Raw genomic sequence first — 13537 nt, 5'->3', positions numbered from 1 at the left:
AATCTTGATCTCTCCGTTTGTAGATGGCATTTTATGCACTTGCCTAATGAAAATACTTTGCTTTTCCCCAAAACCATTTTTACTGTGATTTTTTCGGTCCATTGCATATGAATTCCACACCACTTTGACCCGTCATGACTGGATAAAACCAGAAATATGCGGTTGTGTTTCTGCTAACTGAATCCCAGATATTGCAACAGCCTCAGTGTTTGTATTTTCTGGATATTATCGAAGGACTTTATTGTTTTGAATGTTTTTTTTATCAGGGAACATTTACTTTTGTACTGGGAAACATTAATTGGTTTCACATGGAGACACCAGCTCTACACATTCGTATTTTCTAGGAGAAAGCTAGAGGAACTGCGGCAAACAAACATGATATTTCTGTTTGTATAGATGGCATTTTATGCACTTGCGTAATGAAAAGACTTTGCTTTTCTCCAAAACCATTTTACTGTGATTTTCTCGTTCCATTGCATGTGAATTCCACAGCATTTTGTCCCGATATGACTGGATGAAAGTGGAAATATCCGGTTTTGTTTTTCTAACTCAATCCCAGATATTGCCACAGCCTCTGTGTTTGTGTTTTCTGGATATTATCGAAGTAGTTTATTGTTTTGAAAGTTTTTTTTTATCAGGGAACATTTAATTTTGTACTGGGAAACACGCAGTGGTTCCACATGGAGAAACCAGCTCTACACATTCCTGTTTTCTATCGAGAAAGCTAGAGGAACTGCGGCAAACATACATATAAATTTGTTTGTATACATGCCATTTTATACATTTGCTAAGGAAAAGACTTTGCTTTTTTTCCTAAACCGTTTTTACTGTGATTTTGTCTGTCCATTGCATACGAATTCCACACCACTTTGTCCGGACATGAGTGGATGAAAGGGGAAATATCCGCTTGTGTTTTGGCTAACTCAATCCCATTTATTTCGACAGCCTCTGTGTTTTTGTTTTCTGGATATTATTGAAGAACTTTATTGTTTTGAATATTTTTTAATCTGGGAACATTTATTTTGAGCTTAGATACACTAATACATTCGTATTTTCTAGGGAGAAAGCTAGAGGAACTGCGAAAAGCAAACATGATATTTCTGTTTCTATAGATGGCATTTTACGGACTTGCCTAACGAAAAGACTTTGCTTTTCTCCAAAACCGTTTTCACCCCAATTTTCTAAGTCCATTGCATACGAATTCCACACCAGTATTTACGGATATGACTGGATGAAACCGGAAATATCCTGTTTTCTTTTGGCTGACTGAATCCTAGATATTGTCACAGCACCTGTGTTTGTGTTTTTTGGATATTATCGAAGGACTTTTGTGTTTTGAAGTTTTTTTTTTTATAGAGGAACATTTCATTTTGTACTGGGAAACTAATTGGTTCCACACGGAGACACCAGCTCTACACATTCGTATTTTCTAAATGAAATCTAGAGGAACTGCGGCAAACAAACGTGATATTTCGTTTGTATACATGGCATTTTATGCACTTGCCTAACGAAAAGACTTTGCTTTTCTCCAAAACCATTTTAACTGTGATTTCTCGATTCATTGCATACGAATTCCACACCACTTTGTCCGGATATGACTGGATGAAACCGGAAATATCCGGTTTTCTTTTGCCTAACTTAATCCCAGATATTGCCACAGCCCCTGTGTTTGTGTTTTCTCGATATTATCAATGGACATCATTGATTTGAAAGTTTCTTTTATCAGGGAAGAATTAGTTTTTTACTGGGAAACACTCAGTAGTTCCACATGGAGAAACCCGCTCTACAGATTCGTATTTTCTAGCGAGAAAGCTAGAGGAACTGCAGCAAACAATCATAATATTTCTGTTTGTATACATGACATTTTATGCACTTGCCTAACAAAAAGATTTTGCTTTTCTCCAAAACCATATTTACTGTGATTTTCTCGGTCCATTGCATACGAATTCCACACCATTTTCTTCGGATATGAGTGGATGAAAGCGGAAATATCCGGTTTTGTTTTTGCTAACTCAATCCCAGATATTGCCACAGACCCTGTGTTTGTATTTTCTGGATATTATAGAAGGAATTTACTTATTTGAAAATTTTTTTTCTTATCAGGGATCCCTTAAATTTCTACTGGGAAACCCCAATTGGTTCCATATGGAGACACCAGCTCTACACATTCGTATTTTCTAGGGAGAAAACTAGAAGAACTGCGGCAAACTAACATGATATTTCTGTTTGTATACATGGCATTTTATGCACTTGCCTAATGAAAAGACTTTCCTTTTCTCCAAAACCATTTTCACTGCAATTTTCTAGGTCCATTGCCTACAGAGTCCACACCACTTTTTATGGATATGACTGGATAAAACCGAAAATATGAGGTTATGTTTCGGCTAACTCAATCCCAGATACTGCCACAGACCCTGTGTTTGTGTTTTCTGGATATTATCAATGAACATTATTGTTTTGAAAGTTTTTTTTTATCAGGGAACATTAATTTTGCACTGGGAAACACTCAGTGGTTCCACATGGAGACACCAGCTCTACACATTCGTATATTCTGGGGAGAAATCTAAAGGAACTTCGGCAAACAATCATGATATTTCTGTTTGTATAGCTGGCAGTTTATCCACATGCCTAACCAAAAGACTTAGCTTTTCTTCAAAACCATTTTCACTGAAATTTTCTCAGTCTATTGCATACGAATTCCACACCACTTTTTCCAGATATGACTGGATCAAAAGGGAAATATCCGCTTGTGTTTTGTCTAACTCAATCCCAGATATTTCCACAGCCTCTGTGTTTGTGTTTTCTGGATATTATCGAAGAATTTATTGTTTTGAAAGTTTTTTTTTTTTTAATCAGGGAACATTTAATTTTGTACTTGGAAACTCTAATTGGTTCCACATGGAGACACCAGCTCTACACATTCGTATTTTCTAGGAGAAAGCTAGAGGAACTGTGGAAAACAATCATGATATTTCTGTTTTTATAGATGGTATTTTATGCACTCGCCTATCGAAAAGACTCTGCTTTTCTTCAAAACCATATTTACTCTAATTTTGTTTGTCCATTGCATGCAAATTCCACATTACTTTGTCCGGATATGACTGGATGCAACCGGAAATATCCGGTTTTCTTTTGGCTTACTCAATCCCAGATATTGCCACAGCCCCCGTGTTTGTGATTTCTGGATATTATCAATGGAATCTATAGTTTTGAAAGATTTTTTTTTTCCTATCAGGGAACATTTAATTTTGTACTGGGAAACTCTAATAGGATCCACATGGAGACACCAGCTCTACACATTCGTATTTTCTGGGGAGAAATCTAAAGGAATTTCGGCAAACAATCATGGTATTTCTGTTTGTATAGCTGGCAGTTTATCCACATGCCTAACCAAAAGACTTTGCTTTTTTTCAAAACCATTTTCACTGAAATTTTCTCGGTCCATTGCATATGAATTCCACAACTCTTGTAGCGGATATGACTGTTTGAAACCGAAAATATCCGGTTTTTTTTTGGCTAACTCAATCCCAGATATTGCCACAGCCCCTGTGTTCGTGTTTTCTGGATATTATCAACGGACAATATTGTTTTGAAAGTTTTTTTTTATTATTATCAGGGAACATTTAATTTTGTACTGGGAAACACTCACTGGTTCCACATGGAGAAACCAGCTCTACACATTAGTATTTTCTAGCGAGATAGCTAGAGAAGTGCGGCAAACAAACATGATATGTCTGTTTGTATACATGACATTTTATGCACTTGCCTAATGAAAAGGCTTTGCTTTTCTCCAAAACCATTTTTACCGTGCTTTTGTCTGTCTATTGCATACGAATTGAGGACCACTTTGTACGGATATGACTGGATGAAACCGGAAATATCCGGGTTTTTTTTGGCTAACTCAATCCAAGATATTGCCGCAGCCTCTGTGTTTGTGTTTTCTGGATATTATCAATGGTCATTACTGTTTTGAAATTTTTTTTTATCAGGGAACATTTAATTTTGTACTGGGAAACTCTAATTGGTTCCACATGGAGAAACCAGCTGTACACAATTATTTTCTAGGGAGATAGCTAGAGCAACTGCGGAAAACAAACATGATATTTCTGTTTTCATAGGTGGCATTTTATGCACTTGACTAACGAAAAGTCTTTGCTTTTCTCCAAAACCATTTTCACTGCAATTTTCTCCGTCCATTGCATATGAATTCCACAACTCTTGTACCGGATATGACTGTTTGAAACCGAAAATATCCGGGTTTTTTTTGGCTAACTCAATCCCAGATATTGCCACAGCCCCTGTGTTCGTGTTTTCTGGATATTATCAATGGACAATATTGTTTTGAAAGTTTTTTTTTTTTATTATTATCAGGGAACATTTAATTTTGTACTGGGAAACACTCACTGGTTCCACATGGAGAAACCAGCTCTACACATTAGTATTTTCTAGCGAGATAGCTAGAGGAACTGCGGCAAACAAACATGATATGTCTGTTTGTATACATGACATTTTATGCACTTGCCTAATGAAAAGACTTTGCTTTTCTCCAAAAACTTTTTCACTGCAATTTTCTCAGTCCATTGCCTACAACTTACAACACTTTTTCCGGATATGACTGGATGAAACCAGAAATATCCGCTTGTGTTTTAGCTAACTCAATCCCAGATATTGCCACAGCCACTGTGTTTGTGTTTTGTGGATATTATCAATGGATATTATTGTTTACAAAGTTTTTTTATCAGGAAATATTTAATTTTGTAGTGGTAAACACTAAGTGGTTATACATGGAGAAACCAGTTCTACAGATTCGTATATTAAGGGGAGAAATCTAAAGGAACTGTGGCAAACAATCATGATATTTCTGTTTGTATACATGATATTTTATGCACTTGCCTAACGAAAAGACTTTGCTTTTCTCCAGAACCATTTTTACTGTGATTTTCTCGGTCCATTGCATACGAATGCCACACCACTTTGTCCGGATATGACTCGATGAAACCGGAAATATCCGGTTTTGTTTTGGCTAACTTCATCCCAGATATTCCCACAGCTCACGTGTTTGTGATTTCTGGATATTATCAATGGACATTATTGCTTTCAAAGTTTTTTTTTTTTTTTATCAGGGAACATTCAATTTTGTACTGGGAAACATTCATTGGTTCTACAGGAGAAACCAGCTCTATATATTCGTATTTTCTAGTGAGAATTCTAGAGGAACTGCCGCAAACAAACATGATATTTCTGTTTGTATACATGACATTTTATGCACTTGCCTAACGAAATGACTTTGCTTTTCTCCAAAACCATTTTTGCTGTGATTTTCTCGGTCCATTGCATACGAATGCCACAGCACTTTGTCCGTATATGACTGGATGAAACCGGAAATATCCAGTTTTTTTTTGGCTAACTCAATCCCAGATATTGCCACAGCCCCTGTGTTTGTGTTTTCTGGATATTATCAATGAACATTATTGTTTTGAAAGTTTTTTTTTTAAACAGGGCACATTTAATTTTGTACTCTTAAACACTCAGTGGTTCCAAATGGAGAAACCGCTCTACACATTCGTATTTTTTATGGAGTAATCTCGAGGAACTGTGGCAAACAAACATGATATTTCTGTTTGTATAGTTGGCATTTTATGCACTTGCCTAACAAAAAGACTTTGCTTTTCTCCAAAACCATTTATACTGTGATTTTCTCGGTCCATTGCATAAAAATTCCACACCACTTTGTACGGATATGACCAGATGAAACCGTAAATATCCTGTTGTTTTTGGCTAACTCAATCCCAGACATTGCAACAACCACTGTGTTTGTGTTTTCTGGATATTATCGAAGGACTTTATTGTTTTGAATGTTTTTTATCAGGGAACATTTAATTTTGTACTGGGAAACTCTAATTGGTTCCATGTGGAGACACCAGCTCTACACATTCCTATTTTCTAGGGAGAAAGCTAGAGGAACTGCGGCAAACAATCATATATCTGTTTGTATAGATGGCATTTTATGCACTTGCCTAACGAAAAGACTTTGCTGTTCTCCAAAACTGTTTTTACTGTGATTTTTTCAGTTCATTTCATAGGAATTCCACACCACTTTGTCTGGATATGGCTGGATGAAACCGGAAATATCCGTTTTTTTTTTTTTTTGCTAACTCAATCCCAGATATTGCGACAGCCTCTGTGTTTGTTTTTCCTGGATATTACGGAAGGACTTTATTGTTTTGAAAGTTTTTTTTTTTAATAAAGGAACATTTAACTTTGTACTGGGAAACTCTAATTGGTTCCACATGGAGACACCAGCTCTACACATAAGTATTTTCTGTGGAGATATCTAAAAAACTGGGACAAACAATCATGATATTTCTGTTTGTATAGATGGCATTTTATGCACTTGCCTAAGGAAAAGACTTTGTTTTTCTCCAAAACCATTTTTGCTGTGATTTTCTCAGTCAATTGCATATGAATTCCACACGACTTTTTCCGGATATGACTGGTTGAAACCGGAAATATCCCGTTGTGTTTTGGCTAACTGAATCACAGATATTGCCACTGATACTCTGTTTGTGTTTTCTGGATATCATCAGTGGACTTTATTGATTTGAAAGATTTTTTTTTATCAGGGAACATTTAGTTTTGTATTGGGAAACTCTAATTGGTTCCACATGGAGACACCAGCTCTACACATTCATATTTTCTTGCGAGAAAGCTAGAGGAACTTCGGCAAACAAACAGGATATTTCCATTTGTATACATGATATTTTATGCACTTGCCTAATGCAAAGACTTTGCTTTTCTCCAAAACCATTTTTACTGTGATTTACTTGGTTCACTGCATACGAATTCCACACCACTCAGTCCGGATATGACTGTATGAAACAGGAAATATGCGGTTGTGTTTTGGCTATTTCAATCTCAGATATTGCAACAGCCTCTATGTTTGTGTTTTTTGGATATTATCAAATGACTTCATTGTTTTGAAATGCTTTTTATTAGGGAACATTTAATTTTGTACTGGGAAACTCTCACTGATTCCACATGGAGACACCAGCTCTACACATTCGTATTTTCTAGGAGAAAGCTAGAGGAACTGCGGAAAACAAACATGATATTTCTGTTTGTCTAGATGGCATTTTATGCACTCGCCTAACGAAAAGACTTTGCTTTTCTCAAACACAATTTTCACTGTAATATTATCAGTCCATTGCATTTGAATTTCACACCACTTTGTCCGGATATGACTGGATGAAACCGGAAATATCTGGTTTTGTTTTGGCTAACTGAATCCCAGTTATTGAGAGAGCTTCTGGTGTGTTTTCTGGATATTATCGATGGACTTTATTGTTTTGAAAGATTTTTTTGTCAGGGAACATTTAATTTAGTACTGGGAAACACTCACTGGTTCCCCATGGAGAACCAACTCTACACATTCATATTTTCTAGGAGAAGCTAGAGGATCTGCGGCAACCAAAATTATATTTTTGTGTGTATACATGACATTTTATGCACTTAACTAACGAAAAGACTTTGTTTATCTCAAAACCATTTTCACTGTAATTTTCTCAGTCTATTACATACGAATTAAACACCACTTTGTCTAGATATGACAGGATGACACCAGAAATATTTGTTTTTTTTTGGCTAAGTGAACCCCAGATATTGCGACAGCCTCTGTGTTTGTTTTTTCTGGATATTATCGAAGGAATTTATTGCTTTGAAATTTTTTGTTATCAGGGAACATTTATTTTTGTCTGGGAAAATCTAATTGGTTCCACCTGGAGACACCAGCTCTACAAATTCGTATTTTCTAGGGAGAAAGCTAGAGGAACTGTGGCAAACAAACATGATATTTCTGTTTGTATACATGACATTTTATGCACTTGCCTAACGAAAAGACTTTGTTTTAACCAAAACCATGTTTACTGTTATTTTCTCGTTCCATTGCATATGAATTTCAGACCACTTTGTCTGGATATGACTGGATGAAACCAGAAATATCCGGTTTTTTATTGGCTAACTGAATCCCAGATATTGCCAAAGATATGTGTTTGTTTTTTCTGGATATTATCAATAGACTTTATCGTTTTGAAAGTTTTTTTTTTATCAGTGAACAATTAATTTTGTTCTGGGAAACTCTAATTGGCTCCACATGGAGACACAGGCTCTAAAACTTCTTATTTTCTAGGAAGAATTCTAGAGGAACTGCGGCAAACAAACATGATATTTCTGTTTCTATACATGACATTTTATGCACTTACCTAACGAAAAGACATTGCTTTTCTCCAAAACCGTTTTTACTGTAATTTTGTCTGTCCATTGCATAGGAATTCCATTCCACTTTGTACAGATATGACCGGATGAAACCGTAAATATGCGCTTGTGTTTTTGCTAACTGAATCCCAGGTATTGTGAAAGCCTCTGTGTTTGTGTTTTCTGGATATGATCAAAGGACTTTATTGTTTTGAATGTTTTTTATCAGTGAACATTTAATTTTGTACTGGGAAACACTCACTGGTTCCACATGGAGACAACAGCTCTACACATTCGTATTTTCTAGGAGAAATCTAGAGGAACCGCGGAAAACAAACATGATATTTCTGTTTGTATAGAAGGCATTTTATGCACTTCCCTATTGAAGAGACTTTGCTTTTCTCAAAAGTCATTTTCACTGTAATTTTCTCAGTCCATTGCATACGAATTCCACACCACTTTGTCCGGATATGAGTGCATGAAACCAGAAATATGCGGTTGTGTTTTGGCTAACTCAATCCCAGATATTGCCACAGATCCTTTCTTTGTGTTTTCTGGATATTATCGAAGGACTTTATTGTTTTGAAAGTATTTTTTTATCAGTGAACATTTAATTTTGTACTGGGAAATACTCACTGGTTCCCCATGGAGACACCAGCTCTACACATTCATATTTTCTAGCGAGAAAGCTAGAAGAGCTGCGGCAAACAAACGTGATATTTCTGTTTGTATACATGATATTTTATGCACTTGCCTAACGAAAAGACTTTGCTTTTCTCCAAAACCATTTTTACTCTGATTTTGTCTGTCCATTGCATACGAATTCCACACCACTTTGTCCGGATATGACTGGATGAAGCCCGAAATATTCGGTTTTGTTTTGGCTAACTCAATCCCAGATATTGAAACAGATACTCTGTTTGTGTTTTCTTGCTATTATCAATGGACTTTATTGTTTTGAAAGTTTTTTTTTTTTTTTTATCAGGGAACATTTAATTTTGGACTGGGAAACTCTAATTTGTTCCACATGGAGACACCAGCTCTACACATGCGTATATTCTAGGAGAAAGCTAGAGGAACTGTGAAAAACAAACATGATATTTCTGTTTGTATACATGACATTTTTTGTAGTTGCCTAACGAAAAGACTTTGCTTTTCTCCAAAACCATTTTTACTGTCATTTTGTCTGTTCATTGTGTACGAATTCCCCAACACTTTGTCCGGATATGAGTGGATGAAACTGGAAATATCCGGTTCTGTTTTGGCTAACTGAAACCCAGATATTGCCGCAGACCCTGTGTTTGTGTTTTCTGGATATTATCAATGGACTTTATTGTTTTCAAAAATTTTTTTTATCAGGGAACATTTAATTTTGTACTGGGAAACACTCAGTGGTTCCACATGGAGACACCAGCTCTACACATTCGTATTTTCTAGGGAGAGAGCTAGAGGAACTGCGGCAAACAAGCATGATATTTCTGATTGTGTAGATGGAAGTTTATGCATTTGCCTAACGAAAAGACTTTGCTTTCATCCAAAACCTTTTTTACTGTGATTTTCTCAGTCCATTACATACGAATTCCACACCACTTTGTCCGGATATGACTGGATGAAACCGGAAATATCCGGTTGTGTTTTGGCTAACTGAATCCCAGATATTGCCGCAGCCTCTGTGTTTGTGATTTCTGGATATTATCGATGGACTTTATTGTTTTTAATTTTTTTTTAATCAGGGAACATTTAATTTTGTACTGGGAAACCCTCATTCGTATACATGGAGACACCAGCTCTACACATTCACATTTTCTATCGAGAAAGCTAGAGGAACGGCGGCAAGCAAACATGATATTTCTGTTGGTATACATGGCATTTTATGCAGCTGCGTAACGAAAGCACTTTGCTTTTCTCCAAAACCATATTTACTGGGATTTTCTCAGTCCATTTCATACAAATTCCACACCACTTTGTCCGAATATGACTGGATGAAAGGGGAAATACCCGGTTTTGTTTTGGCTAACTCATTCCCAGATATTGCGACAGCCTCTGTGTTTGTTTTTCCTGGATATTACCGAAGGACATTATTGTTTTGAAAGTTTTTTTTTTTTTTTTTTTTTTTTTTTTTTTTTTTTTTTATCAAGGAATATTTAACTTTGTTCTCGGAAACGCTGATTGGTTCCACATGGAGACACATGCTCTACACATTCATATTTTCTAGGAGAAAGCATAACAAAAGGACTTTGTTTTTCTCCAAAACCATTTTTACAGTGCTTTTCTCGGTCCATTGCATACGGATTGCACACCCAGTTTGTCCCGATATAACTGGATGAAACCGGAAATATCCGGTTTTGTTTGGCTAACGCAATCCCAGATTACCACAGCCCCTATGTTTGTGTTTTCTGGATATTATCAATTGGAATTATTGTTTTGAAAGTTTTCTTTATCAGGGAACATTTAATTATGTACTGGGAAACACTCAGTGGTTCCACATGGAGACACCAGCTCTACACATTCGTATATTCTAGCGAGAAAGCTAGAGGAACTGCTCCAAACAAACATGATATTTCTGTTTGTATAGATGGCATTTTATGCACTTGCCTAATGAAAAGACTTTGCTTTTCTCCAAAACCATTTTTACTGTGATTTTCTCCGACCATTGCATACGAATTCCACACCACTTTTTCCGGATATGACTGGATGAAACCGTAAATATCCGGTTTTGTTTTTGCTAATTCAATCCCAGATATTGCCACAGCCCCTTTGTTTGTTTTTTCTGGATATTATCGAAGGAATTTATAGTTTTGAAAGTTTGTTTTTTTTTTTTTATCAGGGAACATTTACTTTTGCACCGGGAAACTCTAAATGGTTCCACATAGAGACACCAGCTTATAATTCGTATTTTCCAGGAGAAAACTAGAGGAACTGTGACAAACAAACATGATATTTCTGTTTGTATAGATGGCATTTTATGCACTTGCGTAATGTAAAGACTTTGCTTTTCTCCAAAACCATTTTTACTGTGATTTTCTCGGTCCATTGCATACGAATTCCACACCACTTTGTCAGGATATGAGTGGATGAAACCAGAAATATGCTGTTGTGTTTTGGCTAACTCAATCCCAGATATTGCCACATCTCCTGTGTTTTTGTTTTCTGGATATTATCTTCTTTTTTTCTTTTTTTTAACTTTTATTTAATGAATATAAATTTCCAGTATACAGCTTATGGATTACAATGGCTTCCCCTTCCCATAATTTCCCTCCCACCCGCAACCCTCCCCTCTCCCGCTCCCTCTCCCTTTCCATTCACATCAAGATTCATTTTCAATTCTATTTATATACAGAAGATCAATTTAGTATAAATACTTCAACAGTTTGCACCCACATAGAAACACAAAGTGAAACATACTGTTTGAATACTAGTTATAACATTAAATCAAAATGTACAGTACATTAAGGACAGAGATCCCACATCAGGAGCAAGCGCACAGTGGCTCCTGTTGTTGACCCAACAAATTGACACTCTAGTTTATGGCGCCAGTAACCACCGTAGGCTGTCGTCATGAGTTGCCAAGGCTATGGAAGCCTTCCAAGTTCCCCGACTCTGATCATATTTAGACAAGGTCATAAGAGAAAGGGTGAGGGTAGTAACCAATGATCCTAAGAGTGGCCTTAACCAGGTCTGAACAATTATACAGCATTAAGTGGGGAAGAGGACCATCAGTACACACAGGTTGGGAGTAGAGCCATTGGTGGTAGAGTAGAGGTTATGATTACAAAGGAATGAGGCCTAGTGCACTAGACAGGGTCTAGAACAAAGGACAGAGTCATTATTAGAGGAGCTAAGAAAGGTGCTGTCTAAGCTACAAGTAATTTTTCTGATTGAGAGGCAAATAGAACCTGATAGAAGGGGCTTGATAATAATCTGGTGGGCTTTAGGCCTAGTAAGTTAAGAGGCCCAGACTTATCTATGCAAGTCAAGGGAGTGCCCGTGTCCCATCTCTAATCTTCGGTGCCTGAACTACAAGTCTATAGTCACAGGCATGTTCTGTAGTAGTTTTTCTAAGGTAGACAATGCCCATGAGGAAAATTATATTCTCACTTTAAAACTTTCTTTCCCTTTGGTCTGAAAGGGAGGTTTTTTTTTTCTACTTACTGTATACTTCGCTGATGGCGATGTGAATCTAGCTATGAGATTATTCGTTAAGTTCTTATTTTTGCTATGCTATTACAGAAAAATGTTAGCCATCTCTTTTATAAGGTCTAAAGATTAAATTGTGCGTCCTACAGATTCCTTCATAATAGAAGTAGTTTCCTACCTTGAAGAGAATAGAGAAGTGAAAGAACAAGTTGGGCTTAGAATAGAGAAATGAGGGAGCAAGTCCTAGATCATTTGCTGACAATAGCAATATTACATGAATACTTAGCAAACCGTTTCAACCCTTAGATAAGAACTTAATAAAACATTTACCGGATGGTCCAATGCCTTCTATAAATTTTAAGAATCATGTATTTGAAAACACGTCTTAAATATCTAACATGGTGTAGTTTGTTTAACCAGTAAACTTAAGCACAACCATATAAAATATTTTTAGTTTCTTTCTACCAACAAGTTTAAAACATATGATACACAGATTCAGGTCATACAAATTAAAATGTATCTTTGATTGATTTTAGCAGCTTAAATTTATGGACAATCTTATCTAAAAGCCATTTAAAATAAAACTCTTAATAAAATTTCCCCATGTGGACATACAATATGTACGCACATATAACATAGCATAATAGACCAATATCAAAATCCAAAATATCTGGTTGAAATAAGATTCCTTAAAATCATGACATAACATAGACCAAATCTGATCATTGTTACAGGGTGATTATTCAAGTCTTTGAAAATAAGCACATAGTTAAATAACCCATAGCTCTTCATCTCCTCCCTCTATTTTTCCACTCTTAGATTTAACAGGGATCGCTTTTCAGTTAAAATTTAAACACCTAAGAATAATTGTGTGTTAATTACTGAGTTCAACCACTAGTACTAGAACCACAACAACAACAACAAATACTAAAAAGGATAAAGTATTACATTGTACATCTAAAGTCAGGACAGGAGCTGATCAGTTCATTGTTGCTTATAGTGTCCATTTCACTTAACAGGTTTCCCCTTTGGCGCTCAGTTGTCACCGATCAGGGAAAACAAATGATATTTGTCTCTTTGGGACTGGCTTAATTCACTCAGCATGATGTTTTCCAGATTGCTCCATCTTGTTGCAAATGACTGGGTTTCG

This window comes from Lepus europaeus, chromosome 21, assembly GCF_033115175.1.
Source record: "Lepus europaeus isolate LE1 chromosome 21, mLepTim1.pri, whole genome shotgun sequence".
Classification (NCBI taxonomy): Eukaryota; Metazoa; Chordata; class Mammalia; order Lagomorpha; family Leporidae; genus Lepus; species Lepus europaeus.
Note: the sequence above shows the minus strand (reverse complement) of the source record.